This window comes from Glycine max, chromosome 16 (assembly GCF_000004515.6).
Source record: "Glycine max cultivar Williams 82 chromosome 16, Glycine_max_v4.0, whole genome shotgun sequence".
In the NCBI taxonomy this organism is placed as follows: Eukaryota; Viridiplantae; Streptophyta; class Magnoliopsida; order Fabales; family Fabaceae; genus Glycine; species Glycine max.
Window position 1 is genome coordinate 34,587,365 of NC_038252.2, and position 16,985 is coordinate 34,604,349.

Below are 16,985 nucleotides of genomic sequence, written 5' to 3' on the forward strand. Positions count from 1 at the left end.
AAGATTAAGGGTGTTTATGTTAAAAGGTCGTTCTGGTTCAGCTTAACTTAGGTTTAACTCAATTGAGACAAAAGATTTGCTTGTGATTGCCAGTTTGCCATGTTTCAAACAAATTGCATGTAGTCCTACACACACTAAATCACTTGAGCACCTGGTATGGTCTCGCGTATACTCTTTAATGGGATTAATTATCTGGTTATACATCAAGCTTGTTTTTTGCAAGAGCGAAACCAGAGTTTACCCACAAAAAAAATAGAGTTGTTTGCAACATTGTGCTATAGTACTATATATTGTATCAGATTTTAATTGGTCTTTTTGAAGTTTTATTTTTGGTGGGTACATAGTGATGTAATTCATTGAAACTATAGGCTATATATTTTGGGTTGTGGGTGCTGTTATACAGGACAGTACCATGATATGTAACTTTTGGATTGGCTTGGTCACTTCTAGTGGCTATTCTAATGCTTTGTTTGAATGAAATGTTTTGCCTTTTAAAAAAATTATTTTGCCTTGCTAGAATCGTAAAATAAAAAATGTCTATAAATAAAGAGTTAACTCCAGAGTTTTGACAACCATGGTCTCTTTGGTTAGTGAGAAAAAAACATGGTTTTTCCTAGGGAACACATTTGATATATATGCATGAGAGCTGTCCTACATATCTCAACAAACTTAGATCATGGAATTGGTGGCAGATAGCTAAAATGGAGGTTAATTATACAAATGTTATGCTGGGTTTTGATTCAAGTCTACACTTAGGTGGAGCAGTGTCTCTCATATCACAGATCATGGGAGGGGTAGCAATTAATTCTTTATTATTTTGGTACGTACCATAGAGTTTCGTAACAAGCTGCATGCTGTACATGATTGAAATTGGTTCGATGCATTGGTGCAGAGTACTAATTATAAAAGTTACACTTGTAATAGTAAACTGTATATAAGTAAACAAAGATGAGTTACAAAATTACATGTAATTAATTAAATGGAAGGTTAATTTGTTGCGTTCTAGATATTAGATACTACTCAGCTATATAATTAGAGGCTGCGCCCGCGGATGGAATGTCTCTTTTGACGGTGCATTTTTCTCTCTCTTCCTAACAAAGTCATAATTGTTCTGTAATTTTTTCAACTTATTCACTTCATAAAAAAGTGGACCTTAAACATTCTCTGAATTGTTTAATTAAACTTTAAAGTGTGAAATAACTTTATTCTGTCTACAATGCCATCACTGTCGCCTAAAGTTTGTAAAGAAAATCAAGCTAGTTAAAGAACCATTACTTTGATCTGAATTAGAAACCAAATTCATTCTTTCTTTCTTACTTTAATTTACTCATCATTATATCTTCAATTCTTTATAAAATAATTAAAATAATAATTTTATATCGTTACGCGCGATTGCATACATGAATCGAAGAGTATAAGAAAAATTTAATTCAAGCGAAGTAACTAGTGAGATTTGAATATATTGAATTGGGTTTGACAAAACTTTTCAATAACAAAACATAATCAACGAGAATCTTGTTCGCGCGAATCGGTTCAAGTTGTCAGATTAATTCTTTTTTCCCTAGCAAGCTAAAGAATAATATATTTCATGGAGATTTTTTTAAGAAAGACGCCTTATGCAAGGGATAGAATCTATATGTTGCATACGAGTTATTTTGAAATTTAGTAATCCTCAATCTTTTTCCTTTTTTAAGGGTCTATCTAAATGACCCTAGGTAAAAATAGGACTAAAAAAATTTCATTTTAAATAACCAATAGAATTTAGATAATTATCTTATTACTATCATTATCATTAATATTATGATTATCATATTTAATACATCATCTTTAATTTTTCTTTCATATCTTTTATGTGTAAAATTAAAATTTTATATTTGTTAATTAGAAGTTAATAATTAAAATTAAAATAAAATTATAAAATATTAAAATCTTAATAATTAATTTTTTAATTCACTTTAGGTAAATAGTCATTAAAAAATAAACTTTAGATAAATAGTTTTCATTTATATATTTTAAAGCTTCTAAGTATAATACTTTAAATATTTTCTAACATTTTCATTATAATTTTTAATTAAAAATTATAGATAAAGAGTATAGCTTTTAATTATAAATTATAAATAATTAATTGATAAATAATTATTAAAAAATTACAGCCATATATATTTTTCCTAAGGTTAATAAAGAATATAATGATTAATAAATAATTATTAATATTTAATATTTTATAATTTTATTACATATATATTTATGTATTTTAGCATAATTTTAATTACCAATTATAAAATTATAATTTTTCATATATATGATATGAAAGAGAAATTTAAAATAAAACATTAAATGTAATAAACATAACATTAATGATTGAATTCAAAATAAGATAATTATCTAAATTTTATTAATGATTAAAATATTGTTGTTTAACCCCATTTTTAGTTGGGCTTAATTATAAAAAAAATTAATGAGAAAAAAGAAATTACAAACTAAAACCCACAACTGAAAGTTGTGGAAGGAAAATATAGGGAGACTAATAAAATCGGAAATAAATCAATTTTTATGCCTACTTCAATTTACTTGGTTATATCCATTCGCTAACAAGTCTGAAGCTCTCTCTACAATCAGATATACATTTCAAGACTTATATATGGTGGCAAATCAATTGGTGGACACAATCAATGATAAATAAAACTATAAAATCAAAAGGCTTTCGAGTTATGTTGATCACCATCACCTTATATGATGTTAATTTTTTTATTTTTTTATCGAAGTTAAACTTGAGTGACCTATAAATCTAAATATCGATTAGTAAGAATTTGGCACTTAAAGTGAGATGATGTGTAAACTGAGAAACTAAAATTATATCTACCATTGATTTAAAATTTTTAAATCAATGGTAAAAGTATTCTTACTTTCTACGCATTCTCTCACTTTAGGTAAGCTAAATGCAATTAGTAATCATATGGAGGTATGTCCTACAATTTCTTTTCATTTTTTATAACCAATAAAGAAATTATTAAATAAGAATACATGGATGCTGCAGGGCTGATGAGATTTTTTATGTTATGAGAAAATTGAAAAAAATTGTACCTTTGTAATCATTTGAATTTTATCCTTATATTTGTTTTTTTTAAATCATTAATAATTTATTCATAGGTAAGATTTAAAAAAATAAATTCAATAGAAATCAAAGCAAAATTATGGAACCTACTTTGTGACAATAAATTTCAAATAGGATTTTAACAATTTTAAATTTGATAAGTTTCTTTTAGTGTATGCAAAAGTAGAAACAATAATTAATATTATTTTCTAAGTTACATATGCAACAATAAAACAATTAAGTATTTTGAAATAATTTAATATCTTAGAGCTTGATTTCAGTTCAATTGTTAAAGTTTGAATCATAAATATTATAATTTTTTTATCGACATGTTTGTTTACATAGTTATGTTAACACTAATATAAATGAAACAAGATAATATATCATACTTTATCTTTCACATTCTAACGCTATACTTAAATTATCGATTCTTTTTCTTCCCAAAATTGTGGATAGATTTTTGTTAAGTGGAAACGTCATTGTTAGTTGACTAATTACTAGTAATTGTCTCCCTATAAGAAATTTACTAAAAAAATATTTAATTTTTTATAATAAAATAGTTATATAATTTTAAAATTATATAAATTTTTATTTATATAAACTAGATAAAAAAAAAAATGGTATCCATCTAAAAATGAGGCTTTATAGGCGGTCACTCATCTTGACTGTCATGCTGTAAACTATTATCTTTAGGTTTATGTATTAATTTCATCGTTCCCTTTGGTTATTTACCGTGCATGGAAGTGAGCATTGAGTTCTAGCAGCTGAATTCCTTCATGAAGTAGCTACAACCTACAGGTTCTGCAGTTGTGAACTGTGATCACGGGTCCAATTAATGGTGTCTCCAAGAGAAGTGTTAGGTAAAGAATTAGGAACCTCATTCGTGGTAGTGTTAGGCAGAACAGCATCACAAGAAGGAAAACACAAGGAGGTAGGAGTATATGTACGTTAGTGGTAATAATTATAGGTATAAATATAGTAGGAGAGGGATTAGTAGCTATATCAAGAGGAGTTGCTACAGCACAGTCAATGATAGATGCATTAAAATTGGAAGGGGAAGGTCAATTATTTAAATTTAACTTCTCTAGTATACACTTAGTTTTTCATGATTAATTAAGATCTCTCTCTATATATACAATCCATTGCTACCTTTAGATCTAGAGTATCCAAGTATATGCTCCTTACAAGTTACAACTTCTTTCAATGCTTATATTATGATTATGATTATGGTAAGTTTTAAGGCTTCGAACATCCATTAATATTGGTACGGATGTACGATAAAAATTAGCTTAAGTGTTGGAAGACCTAGCAGGGTAGAACCTAAGCATTCGTTAGGTGCTTAACCACTGACCTAGCTTTCTAGGCTTCTAGTGCCTAAGATAGCGCTCTTTTTTTGGCACCTAACCCAAGGTAAGAAAAGGGTTTTAACTACAATTCATTAGCCACAGTTTATAACTCTCAAACTAGTAATTAGTAATAGTGAATAAGTACCAGTGGTTTTATCTTAAAAAAAAGTTCCAGTGGTTTATATATGTTAAACCATAGTAACTAACTACTAGGGATTTTATTTTCAGTTTTTCACTGTTAGTAATGAATGAAACCAACCCCATTAATTAATTTTTTTCCCCTATACCTTATCCTCTCTCTCTATCTACATTTGATCAAATTAGCCTTCAATACGTCTCAAAATGTTTGCCTTTCCCTCTCTCTTAGAACTTAGGTTATCTCAAAGACAGTCTAATAATTGATAGTTATGATAGGTGGGGTGAACAAGCACCAAATAATGTTGTCTAGCTTGGGGTTCTGTTTCTCATATTCTTCTCCTTTTCAATTTTGCTTGCTTCTTTTGTTTAGTGTAGAGGAGATAAAGCTTCTTGTACCAGAACTCAATTATCTTTTAGCAAATTTGAGATCTATAATTAACTTAGCTGCTGCATGTTTAATACGTAACAGCCCGCCATATACGCCATCTATACAAATCCTTGAGATGTCACGAGCTATATTCCTTCTTCCTTGTTACTTATAAAGAAAAAAAAAATTTTGAAGTTTAAATTATATCAATATACAAATTAAATAACGGTAGTAATTAATTCAATAATTACCAATTAATGTAAACTCTAGTTGTTCATAACTCATCCGATATATTCAAATTTTATAATTCTTTGAAGCTTGATAATTTATCCGATATATATGACTTATAAAATTACAAACTAACTTTGTCCCAAATCTAAATATATATTAGTAAAGGAAGTGTCCAATTACATTCTTTAAAAGCCTTTTTTTTTTCTTTCTTTCTACAAGGATAATTAGAATACAAAAGCTTGACAGTGCACTAACAATTAATGTATATATAATACTTTTCTCTGTATCGAGAAATATGACAATTCCTTTCTTTGCCGGTAACTAAGTTACACATTGTGAATCATGGCCTTTTGTAAGTGGGTACTTCTGGTACCGTTTTATGAATATATTAACTTTGTTTATATATAAAAAAAACTTTTCTGTATCAACAAAATTACTTGTAAACATGATGTATTATTTCGATAATATAAATATATAATTTTAATATTAATACTTTATTTTTCATTAACAAAAAGTATACTAATAAAGACAAATTTAAAGTCAAATCATATATATGATATTTTTTTCGTGCTAGTTATAGGCGTGTCTAAATGTCAACGCTTCTATAAATGACACTTTTTATGGCATGTGGTCCTCTTTTCACGTTGCAGGAAACGTGAAAGCACTTTTACGAGACACTTTCTAATATATTTTTTATTATTAATTAATTTCTCTTAAAATTTATATAATTGTATAAATTTTATATCTTATTTTGTAGTTTTTGATAAATTTAATCAACCAAAAATATTAAAAATATGTTAATAAGTATATTGCTAGCTAATATTTTTCAACACATGTTTGTTTTCGGCTGGTCAACACGTAGTTTTAAATGAGTCAAATTGTATTTTTTGAAGAATAAACATTTTCACTCCACTAGTGTTTGTAGAAATTTCAAGGGTTGACGGGTGCTATGGCCCCATTGGTTCTGCCTCTCATTTTATGATACCACATATTATATTATCATTATCAAAGGAAAACAAAATACTACACTCTTGCTCTTGGTTTAAATCCTGTCCAATCAATTTGTTGCCACGTTTCTGTCTAATAACACTAGTAGTTTTCAACTTTCATTACATTTCTGAAAGACTTTGACAAAGATGTATTCTTACTATATTAGTTAAGGAACAAAAAAAATAATATGTAAATAATAAGAGAACACAAATAAAATCATTCAAATATATAAAAAAATTATAAAAATATAACTTTACATGTATATAAAATATATTTTATACTCTTTATTTGTTAATTACTTAGAACATGGATTAACATTTGTCATTAAGAAAATAAGATCTCAGCCTTCAGATTGGTCATTCCCATCGTCAAAGCAAACGTTAAAAGCAAACATAATTTTAAAGAGGTCCTTATTGCGTTTCCGAAAATAAGATCTCAGCATTCACATTTTCTTTTTTTTTTTCCTATTTATCACTTTTGGTGACAACATATACTTGTGAGTGACATCCTGTTCTGAAAATAGATTACATGTTCCGTGCAAGGATTGACATTTAATTTAAATATTGTCGGGTGTGAACATTTCAGAAAGCAGAACAATTAATATAGCAAAGTGCATCCATATTCTATGCTATGCGTAGGTTTTCACACGACACTATTGACTATCCTATCCTGAAATGACACATAAGAAAGTCAGGAGACGCAGTTTCATCATATTTGTCTTTACGCAGTAGCATAACATGGACAAATTCTACTAAGATCTGATGTTAAATAACTATTCTTTAAAAACGGGACTTCCATTTTTTTTCCTCTTGCATTTAGAATATATATATATATATATATATATATGATCAATTGACAGCAAGGTGTCAAATTAAATTTTAACACCAAAATTTCATTTATCTATTTTGGTTCAATCTAATAATAATTCTCATGCATTAATCATGTGTAGTCCCTCACTAAAAATCTCTCGTGACCCTTTCTCATTAATTAGTCCTCTCATTCATCATAATTTCCTTTTGTTCAACAAAATTAATCAACACGTACTCCTCCGTTATATATAAAGTTAAGTGGAAAATCAATAGCTATTAATTGAAATTTTAACTTTACAATAATCATTAGTTTAATTTAATCTAATTTAATAATAATGAATAATTATATGAATCATATTAATATTTTTTATTATATAATTTATGCACATAGTTAAAATATTTTATGATAACATTTTAAATAACTTTATGTTATTATGTAATTTAGATGTTATAATACTTTGATTTAATTTTATTTAGTATACTTAATTTTTAGATGTTACAATTTAGTATGTATACTTTATTTTTTTTAATTTAATTGAATTCAAATTTTAAATGAAATAATAATAATAATAAACTCTTAAGTATACTAAATAAAAATACACTCTAATACTAAGATGATTAAAATGAATGTTTAAGCTAATTTTTAATTAATTTTTGGCTGGAAAGTACTTCTTTTATTGATTAAAAATATATATTTAAGCAAAGCTCTTTATATAAAAAACATGATTCTTGTATAAGAAATGCCACATCAAATGTTCGAACAATAATTTGCAAGGCCGGTCAACATTTCCATAGCAACCATTTAATACTCTGAACAGATATAAAATAAACTACAAAGTCCACAACCACACATAAAACTTTAATATTTTGCATATATGCCAATCATAAATTGGTTTCAGTCAGAACCAACAACCACCATTTTTGGTTAAATTTCACATGTGATACAATGATCAATGATGGAGTAAGGATCTAGGAAGATAAATAACATGTGTCTGGCATATATACTTCACTTAAATCATGAGGAAAATTGTAGAGGCAAACAGAAAAACAACCTAAAAATAATCTCCAACTTTATTCTATTAAAGACTGAGATCACACATGCAGTAATTGTTTCTCAAGTTTTGTCAGTTTCCTAAAACATGATATATACCATACCACTTTCCAAGAACAATGGTAAACGACTTAACGTGGTCACAAGCTCTGCCACAACAATTAAGGATTGCATGGGCTCATCTTGTCATAATTTTAAAGTCCCTTCCACAAATTCTTCAATTTGGTCCCAACTGCCAATGAATCTGAGCAATTACATGCATAAATCACAACAATTTCAGTTGTTGAGATAAGTCTTCACTTATAGCATAAATGATTTTTTTTCCAAGGACTTTTAACGCCATTAGCATAAAAAGCATAGTTTTCAACAGTTATAAATGTCACTGCTGGCTTGTATGTGCACATTTAAGTCGTTAGGATAAGTATTCACTTATGTATTTTTCCCAGCAATTCCAATGTGTACATTCAATTAAATATTTTACTATTATTTGTTTTAAAAATTAAAATTCATAAAAGAAAGTAGAAATAATTTAGATTAAAGGTGAATGACTCTGAAAGTATAGATTGAGACTCCTAATAATAAAAAATCCTTTTTATACTAATATATAATAAAAAATAGATGCTATGTGATATAGTTGATCGAAATTTGACATTTCTTTTCAATGATTATATTGAATGAATTAGGAGAAATATTAGTAAAGTACAGTTAATTAAAACATTTTTACGAACAAATTTATTATTACCGACTGAAATTTATTGAAATAATAATTTTGTTCATTTCATTTTTTATTAATTTAATGAACTTCATTCATGATTTTATAGTTTTGTAAAAAAAAAAAAGGCCTGAAGTTGTTGTTACACCTGTTCCTTAAATCCAAGGCTTAAATACCTTTTTATGCAAACTCCATAAGGTACCCTACAAAACATGCTTGAAAATCATATGCAAACCCCCTAAGGTACCCTACAAAACATGCAATAGATATGAATCATATGGAAAACCCTCCAAGGTACCCAACAAAACTTGCAATAGATACACATGGAAGATATGTAATCCCCACCACCAAGAGAGAGAGAGAGAGAAAGAGAGAGGTGTCGTGAAATTCAATAGCGAGGCTGGCCAAAATTAAGTCTTCCACAATAAATTGTTTATTTTATACATTTTTCTATTGCCTCATTTGTTTTCTTCCTCCTCTTGCTCTTGGTCTTAGTGCACTCTCTTTTTCGTCACGGTCTTCCAATGCCAAAGGCTAATGATGATCCCTTTGCAAAACGTGATCCATCTTGCTTGGATTCAATGCAAATGCTTGTAAATCCTCTCAGCTCCACCACTCTTCACACTAATATTCTAACCTTTGGAAACGTTGTAGTTGGCCATGATCTTGGAATAGGGCAGATGAGGTAGAAAATTGAAAATGTGGAAAGTTTACAGCCAGTAGTGCAGATTATTCCAGTCATAAAAGTAAATGTATTTACCATAAATATTAACAAAGTAATGGTGAAAATTTTACAAATAAAAGATAATTAAACTTAACTGTATTAGTAGTTGTATTAAATATAAACTATATTAAATAATACGTTTGATAGCACATCATCAAATACAAATATAAAATTCATAACATATTTTCAGAATGATATATAGTAAAGCTTTTTGTACAGAATTTAACAATCGTATAAGTATTAACTATAGATTCTGCGTTCAAATGTTTACTTAAAATTACTCTTTATTGAGGAATGAAAAGAGTAGAAGAAAATTTTGCATTAATTTCAGTAGTTTAGCCAAGGAGTTTTACTTTGTTGTCGAATACAAGGCTTTCTCTGTCTCCCTTTCTCAGCTTCTATATCAACTACAGCGACAATGCAAGTTTCAGTTTCGTTCAGTGTTTTCTCTTTGTTTCGTATTTGTTTGGAGAAATTAAACTTCCTCGGATTCAAACGTGTGGATGAGTTTAAAGCAATATCAGCTTTTTTGAGTCTAACAAGCAGCCTCGAGACACTTACTGTAAAAGTTGCGTAGCGGTGGCCACAATGTCTAGGGGACAATGAATATTCTACACAGTGTCACTCGGCATTATCCAATCAGAAGTTTCATGAATTTCGGTGTGCAACAATTAGAATCTGAATTTGATTTGTTTTTGCTTTTTTTGTGTTTTTGGGAGTGAGAGAGGGAGAGTTAAGTCATTGCTGGTTTTTGTTATGCATTTTCAATAAAGTTGGCCTTCTAACAGATGATTTTGTTGTGAACAAGGATGCTCCGGTTTTGATTTGGACCACAGAGATATTATGCAACATGTCGATGAGTGTGATATAGTAAACATTTAAATTAAAGGTAAAATATTATTATGACCATTGACATGTAAATATACAATTTTGCCAAAGTTTTGGAAAGAACGGATAATTGCTAGTTTCTTGTGTTGGGATATTTAACGACTTTTGGTAACCAATTAAGAAACGTGTTCATATGAATGTATACGAATTCAAAATTGAATGTAATAATTGATTAGTTGAATTAATTAGGACAATTTTCAAAAACTATTTTTGAAAAGCAGAGATGAAAATATATATTAATAGAACTTGGTGACAACGTACAAGTAGTGCAAAGACACCTAGCCAAAAGCAAAGAGTGATACTAAGATAAAGCCAGCCAGCAGCATACAGCTACAAAGCTTAAAACTGGTTTAAAACTACTATTGCTTCCTTAAAAAAATTCCCTCAACTATTTATACCATTCAAAAATTAAGCCACAAAAAAGACGTGACCCATAAAAATAAAGCTTAGTAACCAAAACTGAGCTAAGAAAAGTCCAGACAACAGAACCAAATCTGAGACCACGATCAAAATACTCATCATAAAAGAACTCACAACAGAAACAAACTCTGATTATAATTGTTGAATTAATTGATCTTTTAACCTCTGGTGAACTAACAAGCATCTACTCAAATAAAACAAAGCTAGACCACTAACACAAGGACCGTTGTTTTTCTGTTTGTGGTCCATGACCCATTGTTTGCATAACTTAAATAAATATGAAAACCTTGCTTTTTCTTTTTTTTTTTTCCAAACAAAGGCCATATCCATAATTCTTCACACGTTATAAAATGTGGAGTTGTTATTCTAACCCCTAATTTTATGTTGCCATGTGTTTTTTGAAAATTACTTCCAAAATACCCTTTTAGCATAAATAATTTTCTATTGTGTAAAATATACAATAAAATTGTATTTTCCTTGTATATTTTATATAAAGGAAACATATTTTTATTGTTAGTTTTTTATCCTTTATATTACAGTAAATATACAATTCCATTGAATATTATATACATCAGAACCATATTTTCATTGTATTGTCAATCTTCATCACATTATATTTTTATTGACATGTTTTTGTTGACAACATAACAAAATCTTGTTTTTGTTATTTTTACGAACAAAAAATAAATTGTGTTTCCATTTTTTCCTTTAATAATATGAAATCATAATTCCGTTGGATCCAAATTCAAAAAAGCATGTACCTCACTCCATGAATGAACAAAATGATAATCCCCTTGTTGAATCCTTTTCAAAGCATGGAAGTTGGTTGCCGAATGAGGTGTGATGTTAAAGTAGAAAGGGAGAAGGGGGTGGGGTGTCATGAAAGAGCACCTAAGGTGATCAAAGGAGAAGGGAAAGAAAAGGGGATGTAGAAAAAGGTGGGAGGGTAAAATTGTCTATTTATTTTTTGGAAAATCTGGAGGTGAAATAACAAAAAATGGATGAGAGTAGCAATCCCTTAAAATGGACCCATCTAACTAAACTCTAACAATGTGAGCCCACAAAACAAAACAGATCGTACAACAAAGATCCAATTGATATACATGCTTCGAATTTTCGACACCAAAAATAAAATTGTCCATACAAATCATTATTCCTGATATTTACATGAACACTATTTTCAGGCATCTCTCTCAATCCATTTCTTGGTCCTTATATGAATGAACGCAACATTTGATTAACTTTTAAACCACCAAATCAAATAAAGTTAGTCAATAAGAAAAACTTGGAGACCAGTCAGACGCACTTAGCTTCCAACAAGTCTGTGGTGTTAAAATATGTCAATTGGCCACGGGTCTTAAATTTGATGATTTAGAGAATAAAGGAAAAAAAACCGTGTAGTGAATTAAAATGTTAATCATATAGCAATATGTCATCATCGAAAATAGACTATGCCTAACTTCTCCCAAGCAGCATTATATGTTTGATCGCAACCTTCATCTTCCCTCAAAGGCAAATAATCTTCCTTTATCTTGTTGGTCCCCATAATTAATAACAAACTCCACTGCATATTAAAGGACCTATTGTTTATGCGTGTGTATAAGAGATTAACTAGACCTTTCAAAAGTTTACTCTGAATCTGAGATTCTAATTAATATTCTGATATATATATATATATATATATATATATATATATATATATATATATATATATATATATATATATATATATATATATTTCTCATGATGTAACCTTTTGTTGGTGTCATTATGATACACTCTTCTAATGGAGTGTAACAATGAAGTTTTCTAAGATGATCTTATAGCTTTATAAGTATTTTAATGGCTTAATTGGATTGGACTACATATATTATATTTTTGGTAAAATTGTATTTTTAGTTCCCCAGTTTATCTCCAGTTTTGGATTTGGTCATCCAGTAATTTAATTCACGAACTGGGTCTTCCTATTTTGTAAAATTGTACAATGTTGGTCCCCTAAATCACAATTGGGCATTGACCGTTAACAAGTGATGTTGACTGTCACTTATCACGTTCTTATTGGATGATGATTGCCACATGTTCTATTATTGGATGTCAACTCCATGAAAAGATGAAATGCATTGTTGTTTTCATTGACCAATTAGAACATGACACGTGACAGTCATCATCCAATAAGAATGTGACACATGATAGTCAACATCACTTGCTAACGGTCAACGTCCAGTTGTGACTTGTGGGATCAACATTGCACGATTTTACAAAATAAGAGAACTCAATTCGTGAATTAAATTATTGGGGTACCAAATCCGAAACTAGAGATAAACTAGAGGACCAAAAATATAATTTTTTGTCTATATTTTTCTAAAACACATAATCAAATATGTTAGGAATCACACAACCACTAAAGACTTAAAGAATTTGTGTTATCGCTCGTGCAAACATCTTTTAGATTCTATTAATTTGATAGAGAACTAAATACAAATACTTATTAGTAAAGGAAATCTAGCTCAATTAATTTAGTATGATAAGTGAGTTATTTTTAATTTTTTCAATTTTTATGGATAAAAAAATATACATTTATTAATTAGGCTTTAGCCTAATAAACATGTATACATAATAATTTTCACTATAAAAATCACATGATTGCATAAGATTTTTTTAAGAAAATACAAATTTTAAATTATCAACTCAACTGTTTTTTTTATTTACAAATTAAAACTAAATATATCATCAACCAATATATAGAAGCTAGCTTAGAGTTAAGAAAATTAAAAAATTTGAACCGAATCTTAGGTGGGGTTTCCACATCAATCTATGATCTGACTAAACCGAGGTATCCTCAGTAAAACGATTTGTCAGCTAGGTTTAAATAAAATGATAGAGGATTTGGATATCGTGAGTAGAGAGCCAAAAACTTCTTGTCGGCTATGATGAACATTGGTGGGGAAGAGATATATAATTAGGTGGAACCCTAAGCCTTATCATTAATAGATCTGTCTACCTTGGTCAAGAAACGCCAAGTGTTTCAATTGTGTTAGTAAAGCAACAAAGATCTTCGCACTCAATCAAGTGATCGATATTAATAGGAATGAATATATATTTTTTTGTTGGGGTGAAAATAGTATTAGCCAGTAGCCACAAATAGATTTTAAGTAAAGGACAACTTTAATTTAAGATTTAAGTGTAGATTTGGTCCTACAATAAAGGAGTAAGGAATGTTGTAATTTCCTAGTTTAGTCATCGTCACTATATAATAAACTTCCAGCCTCGAGACGTATGTCAACTATATATTTCTGCATTTTCCCCACAATAAAAAAAACTATATATTTGTGCATTGGTTTTTTTTGTTCTTGATTTTTTTTGCGGTATTATTATTGGACCTTGAACCGATAATAAAAAAACTATACATGTTGTTCATTTAAGGGCGCTATTTCTAGTTAAATATTATATTACTAAAAACAAAAACAAAGTATCTTTTATTTTCTATTAATACGTTTAAATAAAAGACTAATGCTTCCCTTCTCTCTCATGCGTACTTATAAATTATTAAAAATATTGTTATATTATCTTTAAAAAAAATAGTTATAATTTTTTTTATTAATTTTTCTATAAATCTTCATTCTTTTTGGTAGATAAAATTTAAAGAGATAGGACGCTATTTCAGTTCAAGAAAAAAATGTCTTGAGAGTTAAAAAAATATATCTATACTTACATTTATCTTATTCTAAATAAACAAATAAAAACTGAACCTACAATGTCAAATACGAAATCATGTCTACAATATCTTAAAAATATAAAACACAACTAATACTTATATATAAAAATAAAGAAAAATATTAGTAGGAGGATATTTTAACCCAAGATTAATATTTTTTTTATTAATTCCCTTAAATAAATTAAATACTACACCTGGCCGGGTCCATACCAGTGTGTACATGTTCTTGTTTTTATTCATAAATCACAAGATTATTCCTTGAAGAATTAATTAAGCCGAATAGACCTTTAGTATGTATTTAATCAGCTGGATGTCATGATTGATGCCTCCACAACTGCTCATAAGAATGCACCACACAAATCAAAAGTTGTTGAATCATTGCCTTAAATACAAGTTTTCTTGAGAAGGTTTTCAGCAAAAGAATATTCTACACTAATGTTAGACTATTGTACACATGATTACACACACAATAAACCAAAAATTAAATAAAATCGAAAGTGTATATATATATATATATTAACACTATTATAATAATAAAGTATAGACGTACGTGTGCGCACTTACTAGGTGTTACTATTTAAGCGCAACTATGAAGAGACAAGATAAAGCGCGCAGTAGAAGAATGTTTGACGTTCACATAATAAATACTAGTGAAAGCTGCTTCAGTAATTTCACAAGGGCAAGCAAGCACACACATTGCGTACTCATCTACGTTTCATCATGTCACACCAAGTGAATGTGAAGTGAAACAAACTTCACAGTGACATAACTTTGGCACCAATAGCCCCTACCCTTTCTCTTTGTTATTCTATAAATCAGAAACCAACCCACAACTACTTTTTGGACCACACCACATACACAATACAAGCTCATCTGGTCCTGAATTTGGAGAAGAAGAAAGTTGTTTAATGGTGGATGAGTAGTGGTGCCTTATTGTGGGTGGAGAGTTCCAAAGGGATCGCATTGATCTAATTCTTGTAGATGCCTGAACTTGCAATCTTGAATCTTGCATGCAATTCCTGGATTTAGGTTTGCTTTAAGGGGTTCAGTTATTGGATCATGCGATCCCTTAGGAACTTTCCATCAATTTTAAATTTTCTTTGATCCATTTAAGGTAAAACTGAATCTTTTAATATATATGTGAAACTCTACTTTGAGTCTTTCATCTTCTTATTTTTTTATTGGTAAATGTTAGTTTGTTAGTTTTGTTAAAAAGTTTTTGGTACTCTATGTAATGATTGTATATATTATCATCTTGCATAAATTAATTGTGTAGATTTTAATTTTCTTGGTATGATTTTTAGACATGCATATAGCTAATTAATGACTCTCATTGAAGTATCAGTTTGTGTCTTAATTAGTCTGCCTGTTGATTTAGTTTTTTAGAATTATGCCTTTTTAAGATTATTACTTTTTTGCTTATAGTAAATTTTTGTTGAAAATAAACTTGTTTGAAAGCAATTATTAGCCCATATACTATACTTTGTTTATATATTATGCTCATGTCGAAATGTTATAGAATGAAATACAACAGCCAAGTTGATTAATCTTTTTTAGAGACATAAAAATATACTCTGTTCCAGTTGTAGTCATGAATGATTAATCCATAGATTGTTGTTGATTGCATCACAGCCAATTACCATAATTTCAATGTCCAGAAGTTTTCACTGCCAGATCTCGATATTTTCCGAGCTCAAGTAAAATAAGACAAATTAACATATTGGAATTGTCCATATTATATTTCACTTTCTTTCTTTAGTTCAGTCCATAACTAAGGAGTAAACTATATCATTTCACAAAAAATATCGTCTCTTCATTCCATTAGAGTCGGGAAGAAGTGGAAAAAGGAATATTCATCTACAATATTTACAAAAGGAGTGTCACCAAACATACTTTATCTGACACACTTTAAAAGTTTACTGAAATTTCTTAAAAAATATGAAATTATCAGTGAAGAAGTTCATTGAATTAAATGTGTAATACTTATATAATTTGATATTTTTAATGTTAGTCAATAATAAAATATGTATTTGAAATATTATGTTGAAAAATATTTTGTGAGCACCAAGAGTATTTCTATACCACTAGCAAACATAAGTAAATTAATAAATGTTTCTAAAACCAATATAGCAAGTAGTTCTGTACATACAAAAGAATTTAATATGAAAAGGATCAATATCATTATATGTTGCAGGCATATAGATATCCCATAAGAAAAATAAATAAAATCCCACGTCTTGAAGGATTGTTTTCATTCTATTTGTTCATTTGAAATCAATGAAAAAAAAATTAATAACAAAAGAAACGAAAAGGATAACATTTTGTTTGATAAACTGTAAAAATTTCGTGTTATTATTTTTTATAAAATTTTAGCAAACATAATTAAATTAAGAATATAATTGTAAGTCATTATAAAAAAATTACATCGTTGACTAATACAAAATTATCATTAGATTAATTTTTAAAATTATAATTATAAAAGTTAATAATTTTATCTTAC

General features: G+C 28.5%; 1 non-coding gene across 1 annotated transcript; it reads left to right on the plus strand.

Annotated features, from left to right (window-relative positions):
* Positions 1 to 15,419: 15,419 nt before the first annotated feature.
* Positions 15,420 to 15,573, plus strand: MIR393J (microRNA MIR393j). The gene has a single exon (NR_126741.1). It is a non-coding gene; the product is annotated as a microRNA MIR393j (primary transcript).
* The last annotated feature ends 1,412 nt before the right edge of the window (positions 15,574 to 16,985 follow it).